This window comes from Cupressus sempervirens, chromosome 9 (assembly GCF_028749045.1).
Source record: "Cupressus sempervirens isolate cs-2001-9-10 chromosome 9, ASM2874904v1, whole genome shotgun sequence".
Taxonomy (NCBI): Eukaryota; Viridiplantae; Streptophyta; class Pinopsida; order Cupressales; family Cupressaceae; genus Cupressus; species Cupressus sempervirens.
The window spans coordinates 567307379-567319450 of NC_143126.1; the positions used below are offsets into that span (position 1 = coordinate 567307379).

The following is a 12072-nucleotide window of genomic DNA, read 5'->3' on the forward strand; positions in this document are numbered from 1 at the left end:
GTCATTGAGTGTGAATCCAAATCCACCCCCCTACTCCATAACCTATTTGTCCAATCCATAGATCTCATTCTCTATAAACCATGGGCATTGCTCTTGTGATGTCCAATTTGTGTAAAGATCTATATCATCCAAACAAATTGGATCACCTCGTGTTTCCTCTACCTTCTTTGTATGCAACTAAAGATTATATTGCACAAAGACAAGGTCATTGAGTCAATTTTGAATTAATATGTTCCTCTTCTTTGTGTGGATGTCCTCAAACAATCTCCAATTGCATCTTGAGCCTCAAACAAAGCATAGAAAATATGAATTAGAACTCACTTTTTTGCATCTTGAGCCTTTTGTTACACCATGACCAAGTTTTGTGAAAAAATTGCCAAAAAGGTTGGCAAGTTTTCCACACAAACTCGACAAGTAAAAGTGGTAAAACCTTGCTAAGCGTAAAAACTTGTGATTTCAACAAGTATTTCATCTATGATTTTAATTTCATTATTATTTTCTTTTAAATCCTATTTCTAAAAGGTTACACTGTAGATGAAAAGATCTATAAATAGAAAACTAAGAAATGCATATTCAAATTTTAGGTGCATGCACTGTAAATAGATAAGATAGATATAGATATTATTCCTCTAGATGCATTTCACATGGAGCTTGGGTCATATCTATATATTATGGATGGAACTCTAATGACAAGTGCTAACAAATCCAAATAAGTCAATATGAAATTGAATACATCATCAAGGGGCACCAAAACAAGGCAAAGGTAAGAATAATGAGCTTTAATTAAACAATTAACTAATGCAAAAACCAAGAAATTATGTTCGATTAAGAGATAAATATGGTGATGGATTGAGTATTTCTACCATGACTAACTCCAAAATGGAAGGATTCAATAAGTCTTGTCATCAATTTGAATAAGTGTTCCATGAGCCAAGGGATTGTCATGAAGGAGGTGTAGCATGAGATTCAATTCCTAAATGAATCTATTTTAGCAAACATTGGATTGAATTGACAAACTTGAATACACAACAAGGTCAAGAGCTAAACAAATAAGAGGTTACGCACCCTAGTACTTCAACTTATGGTCCACCTATTGTGATGGTATAAAGGAAATATGGTTCTTAAAGGATGTCCATTGACTAAAAAGAACTAATTAATATCACTCGAAAAAATTGATATCCTCTTCTCAAAATAGATGACATGCTAGACTGGCTACAACATGCCAAATATTTTACTATCTTGGATTTTAAATAAAAATGTCATCAAGAATGCATGGAAGAAGAAGATACATGGAAGACAACATTCAAAATTAAAGAAGAACTCTATGAAAAGTTAGTATTTCCTTCTAGATTGTGTAATGCACCAGCTACTTTTATTAGATTCAAGAAAAATATGCCAGAAAAATTATTTCATAGTTGTGTCAATATAATTGTAAAATTAGATGACAACCTAATTTACAGTACTACATGGGAAATACATCTCATCCATGTAAACTAGGTCTTGTAAAAACTAAAAGAAAGGCAACTACTATGTAAGATGAAGAAAAGTGAATTTGGAAAAGAATCACTGATTTATCTAGAATGTGTAGTAAGAGGAGGGGAACTAAGAATAACGCCCTAAAAAGTGTGCAATTCTGAGTAAGCCTGCACCAAAGAGTGTTGATAAAACTAGAAGTTATATAAAATATGGAAACTTACTCCTTTCTTCTTCTCAAAAACCTCACCTATATATTAAATTGCATCAATAAGAAGGGATATTAATTGGGAAAAGAAAATGATGATCCTTAAAATCACAAAAACATCAAATTATTCAAGCTATTGTGTTTGCTCTTCCTGATTTAGAGATCTTTTTTGGAAAAACCTGATGCTAGTGAATATGCTATGGTTGTTGCCTAACTTAATTGCAATAATCATATTTGGTCCCAGTCCGAGGATTTTACTTCAGCAATTAGATCATTGTTGCCTAACTTAATTGCGATAATCATATTTGGTCCCAGTCTGAGGATTTTACTTCAGCAATTAGATCATACTTAATGTATAATAAAGGACTACATACACTAATTCAAGTCACTAAGAGATGGGGACAGTATTTATTTAGTAAAGAAAATATAGTGTGCCTTGATTATCAGCCACTACAATATTTACAGGCACAAAAAAGAAGCAGGAAGATACCACAAAAAGATAGGATTCTTACAAAACAATTATTTGGTGATCAAATATAAAAGTAGGCATGTGATCACAGATATGCTATCTAGGCCACATTATTCTATAAAAAAAATCAGCTATGGCTCTAGTGACACAAATAGAGCCTTTTACAAAAGAGACCGGTACCAAGGAGTATCTAAGTGATGAAGAATTTGGAGATAAGTTTAAAGAACACCAAACTTAAGTTGTAAAGAATAATGGACTTCTATCTCAAGGAGGTTTTGCTTTACAAGTTAGAAAACTCTTTCTGTAAATGGCTCAAAGGCTTCTTTGGATAAGGGAGGCGCACACCTCCAAAGTACTCTAGCATTGGTAAAACATTTATTCATTTACAAATATATGTATTTTGGCTCAAAAATACAACAACAAAGCAAGGCTTGTTAGAAGTTGCAAATTTTGTTGCATTAGTGTAATGTCCCCTTTTCTAGCCCATTCATCATGATGTGTTGTTAGCCTTATTTGCCTTGGTGTCATGGGCTAACAAGGACTTTCCATGGAGTAGAGTGAGTTTTGGCCTGAGCAATTCAAGTTTCAGGCCAAACTGAGTTGATTTATCAAGGTTTCCAAATACTTACTATTTATAGCAAGTCAGCATGTTTCAGAATTTTTGATATTTCAGTATTGGACTTGGGAGTGTCCCACCATTTTTATATCAAGCTATCATACATGGTTTTCCAAGTTCTATTGTTTCTTCATTTTAATAGTTATTTATAAAGTGACCATTAAATTAAAGTACATATTAATATGTCATTTTATTATTATCAAAAGGCCATTTTATTCTGTTATGTGAAAAAAATGATATTTTAAAAAAAGATTTTAAGATGATGAGACAAGCAAGGGAAAACAAAGAGTTGCATGGCTATTCTTTAAAAGAACAAAGTGAAGCTCATTCATTTATGTCTAGATATATGACTTGATTTCTATTCTCTTGGAGAATTTGGAAGCTTCAACTTTCAACCAATTTGAGGACAGAAACCCTCAAGCTTGGAGACAATCGACAGGAAACCATTCTCTACTAGAGATATCATAAGGGGTATGTCAGTTGTGCTTGAAATCTTATTTCTTATCATCCAATCTGACTATAGTTTTTGTATTTAAGATTGAATCTTGTTATTGTTTTGTTGAAGGATTAAATTTCAGAATTTATATTTCCACTGGGTATTTGTACCTTGTGAATGAATTGGAAATCAATTGCATACAAAAAATAAATGTTTTAGTTTGTGTTACATTTTTAGATTTGGAAAAATATATATGTTTGGAATATTACAGTGGTATTGGAGTCGTGTATCCTACTAGCTCAAAGGGGATATAATTTGCTTAAATAAAAACAAGTCAATGACATATTTACCTGGTCTGAGAAAGTTAGAGTTTTAATATTCAGAATAATGGCGCTCTAAAGAAATCAGGCAAGTAACTGTTGGAAAAGTTCATTATAGCTGTAAAGGAGTTTAAGTTTGTCGTATTATTACTCTAAGGATATTATTGATGCCAACTTATATTGTTGGATAGGGATTCATATATGAATATGGATTTTTTAACAACGGTGGATACATGTCGAGCAAGTGTGTTAAAACTGTGCAACATTATTATCTATCACTCCTTGAAATTTAAAGACCTCCTTATATAGTGAGATATTAAAGCAAAACTATGATATATGCGCAGCAAAAATTTATTAATTTCATGAGGTGCTATTAATATTTGTCAAGCATTACTCACAAGGAATTAAAGGTGGATGAGATAGTCGATTTTTGACCATCCCATGATTACCTGGGCCTCACTTTTTAATTATTGAGTCCTTGTATCGAGTTGGTTGTGTGGAATAATCTTTAAAATAATATTTCAGACCACACTTTGAGTTGCTATTCGAATTAATTCTATAGTGGAGAAAGAGTTTTAAGGTCTAATGTTTGATTTTTAGTGAAAATCGTTATCATAACAACTATTGATCAAGTCTAACACACCAAGTATTTAATCATTCCAATTATTAGATATGTGGGACCAAAATTTGTTCTGACGATCGTAAAAATTTAATCATCAGAGGCGATTAATGTTTTGTCAGTTTAGTATCAAATATACATTAAGCGACGACCATGGTTGTCTAAGTGATTATAGTAAACGAAATATGCATATCGCTCCTTATGTTTGTTTTTAATAATAAAAGTAGCAAGATGGTGTTTGTCATGTCCCCAATTTCTACCCTTCCTTAGTGACAACATTTCTAGCAGGGTTGGTCTATTATCTGGTTCCCATAGGCCAGCAGAGTGTAGAGGGAACCAACCCAGGGACTCTGAGAGTCGTGCATGAGCTTCCCAAGTAGTTTGGAGCAGTAGACAACAGTTTCCTACAATTTAGGAGAGATTCCTAATTTGTAGGGATTGACTAGGAGTTGTCTAGGAGGCATTTGGAGACCTCGGCGAAAGTTTTGGAGACTTAGAGATGGATCTCCTATTTTTTAGGAGGCATTCCTATTTTTTAGGAGGAACTCCCACTTCAGTGACAGTTCTCTCAGAGGTGCACACAGCAAGGGAGTCATTGGGACTCAATTTTGGTTGATTGGGGTTGTCTCCTACTTTTTAAAAGCATCCCTAGATTTTAGGGATGGACTATCAGTTGACACATCTTGTCCGGCATCAGTCATAGACAGGTGACAAGGTCAGATTCATGTTTGATTGGTCATTTTGGGCCTTTTGGGATCATTTGGGAAATATTTTAATATATTTAAATATTTCCTAAGTTGGTGATTAAATAAATTAAATAAGGTTAAGTTTTAGCCATTTTGGAGTAATAAGGGGTTTTTTGGCCTCATCTGGATGCGCATCCTATGGTGTGATAGCTCGTTGGAAAGGTCTCAAAATTCTCTAAATCTTTCTCTTTGGTCTCAGGGCATTTCAGTGAATGGAATTCTATCTATGAGGAAAAAGGTCATTTTCTAGTAACATGACTACTTTAAAATAAGAAATTATAACATTTTCACTACACAACACCAGTTGGAGACACTTAGGGTTCGATTTGCAATTGAGAGGGGGTTATAAGGAGATGGAAGCTTCATTCTAAGATCACCTTTTGCATATTGAAAAACTTGTTTTTGTGAATTGGCTCTGAGAGAGCAATTCTTCATTTGGGACGCAAACCCCAAGTTCTGGATTGGCTGGGACATAGCCCTCAGCAGTTATTGGCATTGGATTCTTTAGACAGTGTGCGTTGCTATCAGGAATAGAGTACACCATTCTTTATTGTGGATTCAGGTTGTAGATTTATGGTTTCAGCGTGACAAATTGATTCTTTCAGCTGGGACGTGATTCATTGCAGTCTTACGGCTGCCATTTGCAGTAGTTTGGCATCATTGTTGAATGTAAGCTCCTTGGAACTGCATTGGATTTATTATTTGGCTTTATAAATCAGAAATCTGCCTGCAGATCAGCAAGGGCATCTATCAGGGATCTTTCAGTGTTGGAATGTAGAACAAAAGAACTAGCACATTAATAGCACATCAATCATGGCTAGAACATTCACATTGTTGTCCTGTATTTTGTCACCACAAAATGCAGGTAATAGTATGAAACTTTTCAACTTAGTTTCGCATTTCTTTGAGTTAAGTTCATTATTTAATTAGTTAGTATTGATCAACCAATTGATTCCAATTGATATAATGATTCCTTTTACTGAAGGCTTTTGTCATATCTTTTTAGTTTTTCTGTTTGTTGAGTCTATGCTTGATTTTTGAAGCCTTCAATGTCATTTTTCTTGTTTTTGAGTATGTGTTTGTTGGCTTTTGGTCTTTTGGTTTTGCTCAAGTTATTGTTTTTGGTTTTCCCTTCGATTCAATCTATCTTAGGGCTTAATTGAAGTTAGCAATCAAAAGATATGACTATTTTAATGCCCAAAAAGTCGACTCTCCAGGTGCAACTGCACGAATTAAAATATCATATTATATTTTGAAGTTGACATTCACTTTTTGAAAAATATCACATAAATGCACTTTATGTTATGTTTTTAATTTACTTTATCATTTTAATTTTTCACTTAAAGTAACTATAGAGCACTTTATGTTATATTTTTAAGTTAAGTTTCTTTTCAATTTTTCATTTAAGTGATTATATTAACTATATAGTTTGATTTAATTTTTGAATTTTAAATTCAAACATTTTAATAAATATTACTTTTTGAATGATATTTGCATATTATATATTTATCTATAGTGTAAATATTATTTATGACCCATTTAAGTAATGTTTCTTCAAAAATTAAATTGACATGTGTTTAATTCATCACTTAAGTTGTGCTTAGCATGACTACAAACACATTTAAATTGAAGATTCATTTACAAGAATGACAAGCGGGAGCAGGGAGAGCGGGGTGAAGTGTTTGGGAAAGAATCTGAATTTGAATTCCTCTATACCAAGTGAGCATTTTGGAGATTCCCCTGTCGAATCTGGAGATGTTGAATCTGGGGATGCTGATGATGGTAGGCTTTTGGAGGACTCAGGAGGGGGGCCCAAGCAGATTAAAAAATGGTCCAGTTTATTTGGGGTATGCCCTACTGGAAAGTCTGCTTTCTCGCCGGTTAGGGACATTTCTACAAGGGATAAAGGTAAGTACTCAATCGAAATCCCTGATCAGATTATTGACAAAAATATTTCCTGTATGGACACGACTTTGGTTGGGCGTTTCATTGGAGCTAGACCCAATATTGAAGATGTGCGAGCCTTTGTTCGCAAAAAAAGGTGTTTGAAGGGCCAAGTTGACAATTTCAGCGATGGCTAAAGGTTGCCTCTCCTTTTGTTTTTCTTGTGAGGAGGATAAGCGAGATATCCTCTGCAGCAGTCCTTAGGGTATGGGAAGGCATACCCTGCTGTTACAGAAATGGACCCCCAACCTTTACTCTTTGGATGACTTTGCTATTTAACCCCCTATTTGGGTGAGACTACATGGTCTCCCTCTTGAGTTCTGGGTGGAAGATGTGTTCAAGGGCATTGCTAATACTTTTGGGGAACTCCTCTCTTTAGATCCTATGACTGTGTCTAGGAGGAGACTAAACTTTTCCAGATTTTGTGTTGGGGTTTCACATGGCGTGGATCTGCCCGAATCTATCTCTTTAAAATCTAAACTTGGTATTTGGGACCAAAGGATTGAGTTTGAGTCTATTCCTTTTGCCTACTTTCACTGTAAGAAAGTTGGTCATTAGGCTAAGAAATGTCCTTCTCTGAAAGGAAAGGCTAAGAAGATCAAGAAAGTGTGGGTAAAGAAAGATCTCTCTAAGGGTGTGGGGGTGGATTTAATTGAGTCTGTCTCCCCAAAAGACCAATCTATGTGTTCTGATGGTGGTGTGGTGGGTAGTGTGACTGGGGGTGTGGAGGTTCCTACTCAACCTCGTGAGATTGGTGTACCACAGCTTACACTATGATGTGGGGGCTCCCCATCCTGGCTTGGTTTCACCTCTGGAGAAGGAGAGTGGTTTGAATGCCTCTGCCCAGGTCCTTTCGGAGATCCTTAATAGTGACAGTTTGTAGAGGAACCAAGAAGATATGGTGATCACGACCAAGGAGGTGAGGGATAATGTCAAAGAAGGGACCCAAAAGGAGACAGGTTTGCCTAGTGTACATAGGGTCCAGGAACTTGTGATGAAGGATAGTAACTTTGTTAGTGGTGAAGTTGAGGACCTTCTAACTATCTCTCATATTGAGGAAGCGGTGTGGGAAGAGGACAGTTCTGATGCCAATTGGACTTCGCTTGGTAAACAGTCTAAAGGTAGGAAGAAAGGTGGTAAAAAAGATGAGGAGTCTGCTCCAGTGAAAAATAATAAGAAAGGGCCCAAAGCAGATTCCAAAAATGGGGAGTAAAAATCTTTTAAGGGTAAACATGGAAGTTCTTCTTCTAAGAATGGTGGTTCTACTTTCAAGAATGGTGATGTTGGGTCTTCTCCATCATCAGTTGGAAGACCATCCAATTTGTAGAAAAGAACAAATGAGGCTAATAGAAGCATTGCTGATGGTAGTCAGAGAACTATCCTTGAATAATATAAAATCATAAATTTTGAAGATTATTTCTTGGAATATCCAAGGGTTAAATAACCCTCATAAACATGACATTTTGAAAAATATGATTAGGGATAATAGACCGGACATTTTTGTTATTCAAGAAACTAAGATACTGAAGGATAAGGTGGAATGTCTTTCTATTTTGAAGGGAGGAAAGATTATCAATAATGATTCTAAAGGAGTGTTAGGTGGTATGGCGATTTTTTTGGATTAATAAATGGATTCAAGGGGAACTCATCTCCCAAAGCAGAAACATGATGAATGTTAGATTCTTTAATTCTAAAGACAATTTTAGTTGGGTTCTTACTAATGTTTATGCCCCCAACTCCAAATGGGGGAGGAAGGCATTGTGGGAAGAAATTTCTAATCAGAGAAAGCTTTTTGCTAAGGATAATTGGTTGGTGATGGGGGACTTCAATACCCTTTAAAGGATTCTGAAAAATGGGGAGGCAGTTAGACCAATCTAGATAATAGATTAGATTTAATGAACTTTATAGATCTTCATCTTGTCCATGATCTTGACTTGCATGGGATTGAGTATACATAGACTAATAGAAGAGCTGGAAAAGATCTTATCCAGGTCAGGTTAGATAGTGCCATTATTAGTAATGATTGGTTTATGAATTATAAATGTGCACTTAATGCTCAAGTTCGTGTGGGATCTGATCATTACCCTATTTTCCTTGTTGCTGATAAGATCAATTTTCATTAGAATTTTCCTTTCAAATTTGAGAAAATATGGACTCTTCATCCGAACTTGGAGAACCTCATTAAGGAGTGGTGTGATATCAATGTGGAAGGTACAGCAATGTTTAGAGTGGCTGCCAAATTGAAAAATGTTAAGAAAATATCAAGAAATGGAATAAACATACTTTTGGCAACATTTTTGAGAACAAAAAAAAGATTTTGGAGGAACTTAAAGATATTCAAGATAGGATTCAGACTGATGGTTATGAGGTGGTCTCAAGGGAGGAGGAAAGCAGCAAACTGGTTAAACTTCATAATCTTATTACCAAGGAGGAGATGTTTTGGAGATAGCATTCTAGAAAGGTCTTTTTGAAGGAAGGCGACCGTAACACTAAGTTCTTTCATTTGAATACCTTAAAGCATAGGATGGCTAATAGAATTTCCAGACTTAATATGGATGAAGGTTTGACTGATAATGAAGAGATTATCAAAGGGGAGGTTGTGGAGTTCTTTAGCAAACTGCTTCAAGGTGACCCTGATCTAAATTTGGATAAGCAGAATATGTTCCTAGAGTGCATTTCTACTTGTATTTCAGAGGCCCAGAATCTGTCCCTAACTTCCATTGCTTCTTCGAATGAGATTTCTAAGATTGTTTACTCTTTCGAGGGTGATAAAGCCCCTGGTCCTAATGGGTTTCCTCTTTTGTTCTTTCATAAATATTGGAATATCATTGGTGCTGATGTTTGTAATGGTGTGAAGAAGTTTTTTGGTACTAGAAACAGCCTAAGAGAGTTAAATGGAACCTTTATTGCCCTTATTCCGAAGAAGCCAAGTGCTGATAGATTGGATCAGTTTAGGCCTATTAGCTTGTGTAATTCTTTTTATAAGATTATCTCTAAAGTTCTTACTCTCAGAATTCTATCCCTTCTTTCGGCTATCATCTCAAGGCAACAAAATGGGTTTGTTCTGGGAAGACAGATCTTGGATTCCATTATCTCAGTTCATGAAAATATCCATTCTTTTGCGATGTCGAAGAAGGGTTTCTTCTTAAGCTTGATCTCTCAAAAGCTTATGACAGAATGGACTGGAATTTCCTCCTTCGTGGTTTGGAAGCATTTGGCTTTAATAAGAGATTTCAGGACCTTATCTACATGTTAGTTTCATTGGCCTCTTTCTCGGTGCTTGTTAATGGCTCCCCTACCTCCTTCTTTAAGGCTTCAAGGGGTCTTAGACAAGGGGACCCGATCTCTCCTATTCTTTTTGTTATTCTGGCTGAATGCCTAGGGAGATTTGTGAATAATATGGTGGTGAAAGGGGACTTTGTAGGCCTTAACCCCTCATCTTCTTCTCTAGTGTGTTCTCATCAACAATTTGTGGATGATTCTATTGTTATGGGGGAGGCTTTGGTGAGGAATGCTAGGAACATTAAGAAGGCTTTGAGTGACTATGGAATGGCCACCGATCAAATCATTAACTGGAGTAAAAGTGTGATCTACTTTATCAATGTTAGTGAGGCTAGAGAAAATAAGATCAAAAAGATTATTGGCTGTGAGAGCAGTTCTCTGCCTGGAACCTATCTGGGTTTACCTTTGGGTTTAGCCCCTCCTGACAGCTTTTGGAACTCACCAATTGATAAAATCCACTTGAAACTTGCTGGTTGGAAAGGCTCTCTCCTCAGTCAAGCTGGTAAGGTTATTGTGTTGAAGTCTATCCTACAAAGTGTTCCGCTTTATGCTTTGAGTGTTTTCAAAATTCCGAAAAAGTTTGCTCTTGCTATTGAGAAAATTTAAAAGACTTTCTTGTGGACTAGAACGGAGACTAAAAAAGACTCCCTCTTATGCTTGAGAGAATGTTTGTATACCCCGGGGGAAGAGAGGGCTTTGCTTGCGAAGGATTTCTACAATGAATGATCTCTTACTGGCTAAATTATTATGGAGATGGCACAAGGAAGAGGGGGAATGGAAGAATATTTGGGCTGACAAATATAATAGGGACCACTTTGATTTTCAACATTTCCTTAACACTGATGTTGATCAAGGGGGATCTGATCTGGAAGAATGCTCAGAAGTTCAAAAATATTTTAAGGAAAGGGGTTAAATGGAAGGTGGGAAATGGTAGGAAAGTTCTTTTTTGGGAAGACATTTGGATCTTGGATCACCCTCTTTGTGTTGATCCAAGGTGGAACAGGTATATGGAGCAGTGCAAGAATCAATTTGGAACTTTTGTGGGTGATTCTTGGAAGGATGATATGTGGGTGAATCTTCATAGGGTGGACCATAACGTGGTTGAGCTTGGCAAGTGTTTGAATGCGTTCTTTTTAAACTATGAAGAGGATGTTTTGATTTGGAAAACTGATCCCAGTGGTAAGTACTCTATTGCTTCAGCCTTTGCTAACTCTTTCGATGATTATGATGAACCTTATGGGCTACGGCTTGGGTGAAAGGCTTGACACCCAAAGTTAATATCTTCTTTTGGATTCTTCTGTAGAATAAAATTCTAACTCTTGATAATCTTAAGAAGAGAGGTTTCATCATTGTTAATCGATGTGTTCTTTGTAAGAATGATAGGGAATCGGTGGATCATATTATGCTACATTGTCCCTTTACCAAGAAGGTTTGGGATAAAATTTGGAGCTTACTGAATGTGGATTGGGTTTTCCATGCTACCATCCAACTGTTCTTTTCTAGTTGGAAGGCTCCATCCAAGAATGCTTTGATTGTTAAATTATGGGACTTCATCCTTCCTTATCTGTGTTGGGGCATCTAGAAGGAGCGCAATGATAGGATCTTTAGAGGGGTGGAATCTAGTCCTGATCAGGTATTCTATAAAATTAAGGTCCTTATGATTGAAAATATTAAAATTTTTGGTTCTGGACAGCAACCTTGTAATGAGTGGGAAGAAGGGGTACTTAATAGTTGGAATATAAGGAGTTTGGGAATGAATATTAAGGATCCTAACCCAAAGGATAATGCTAGATGGGATTGTCCTCCAGTGAATTGGTTTAAGATAAACTTTGACGAGACCTCGAAAGGGAACCCGAGCAAAGCAGGATGTGGAGTTGTTATTAGAAACTCTAATGGAGACTATGTGGGGGGCATGGCTATACCATTAGAGAGTCAAACTAATCACGTTGTTGAAGCCTT

At 36.1% G+C, this 12072-nt stretch overlaps 1 protein-coding gene across 1 annotated transcript in view; it reads right to left on the bottom strand.

Annotated features, from left to right (window-relative positions):
* Positions 1 to 12072, bottom strand: part of LOC149539927 (aminopeptidase (DUF3754)) — a 148649-nt gene that overhangs the window by 103255 nt on the left and 33322 nt on the right. The gene's annotated exons all lie outside the window — the stretch shown is intronic.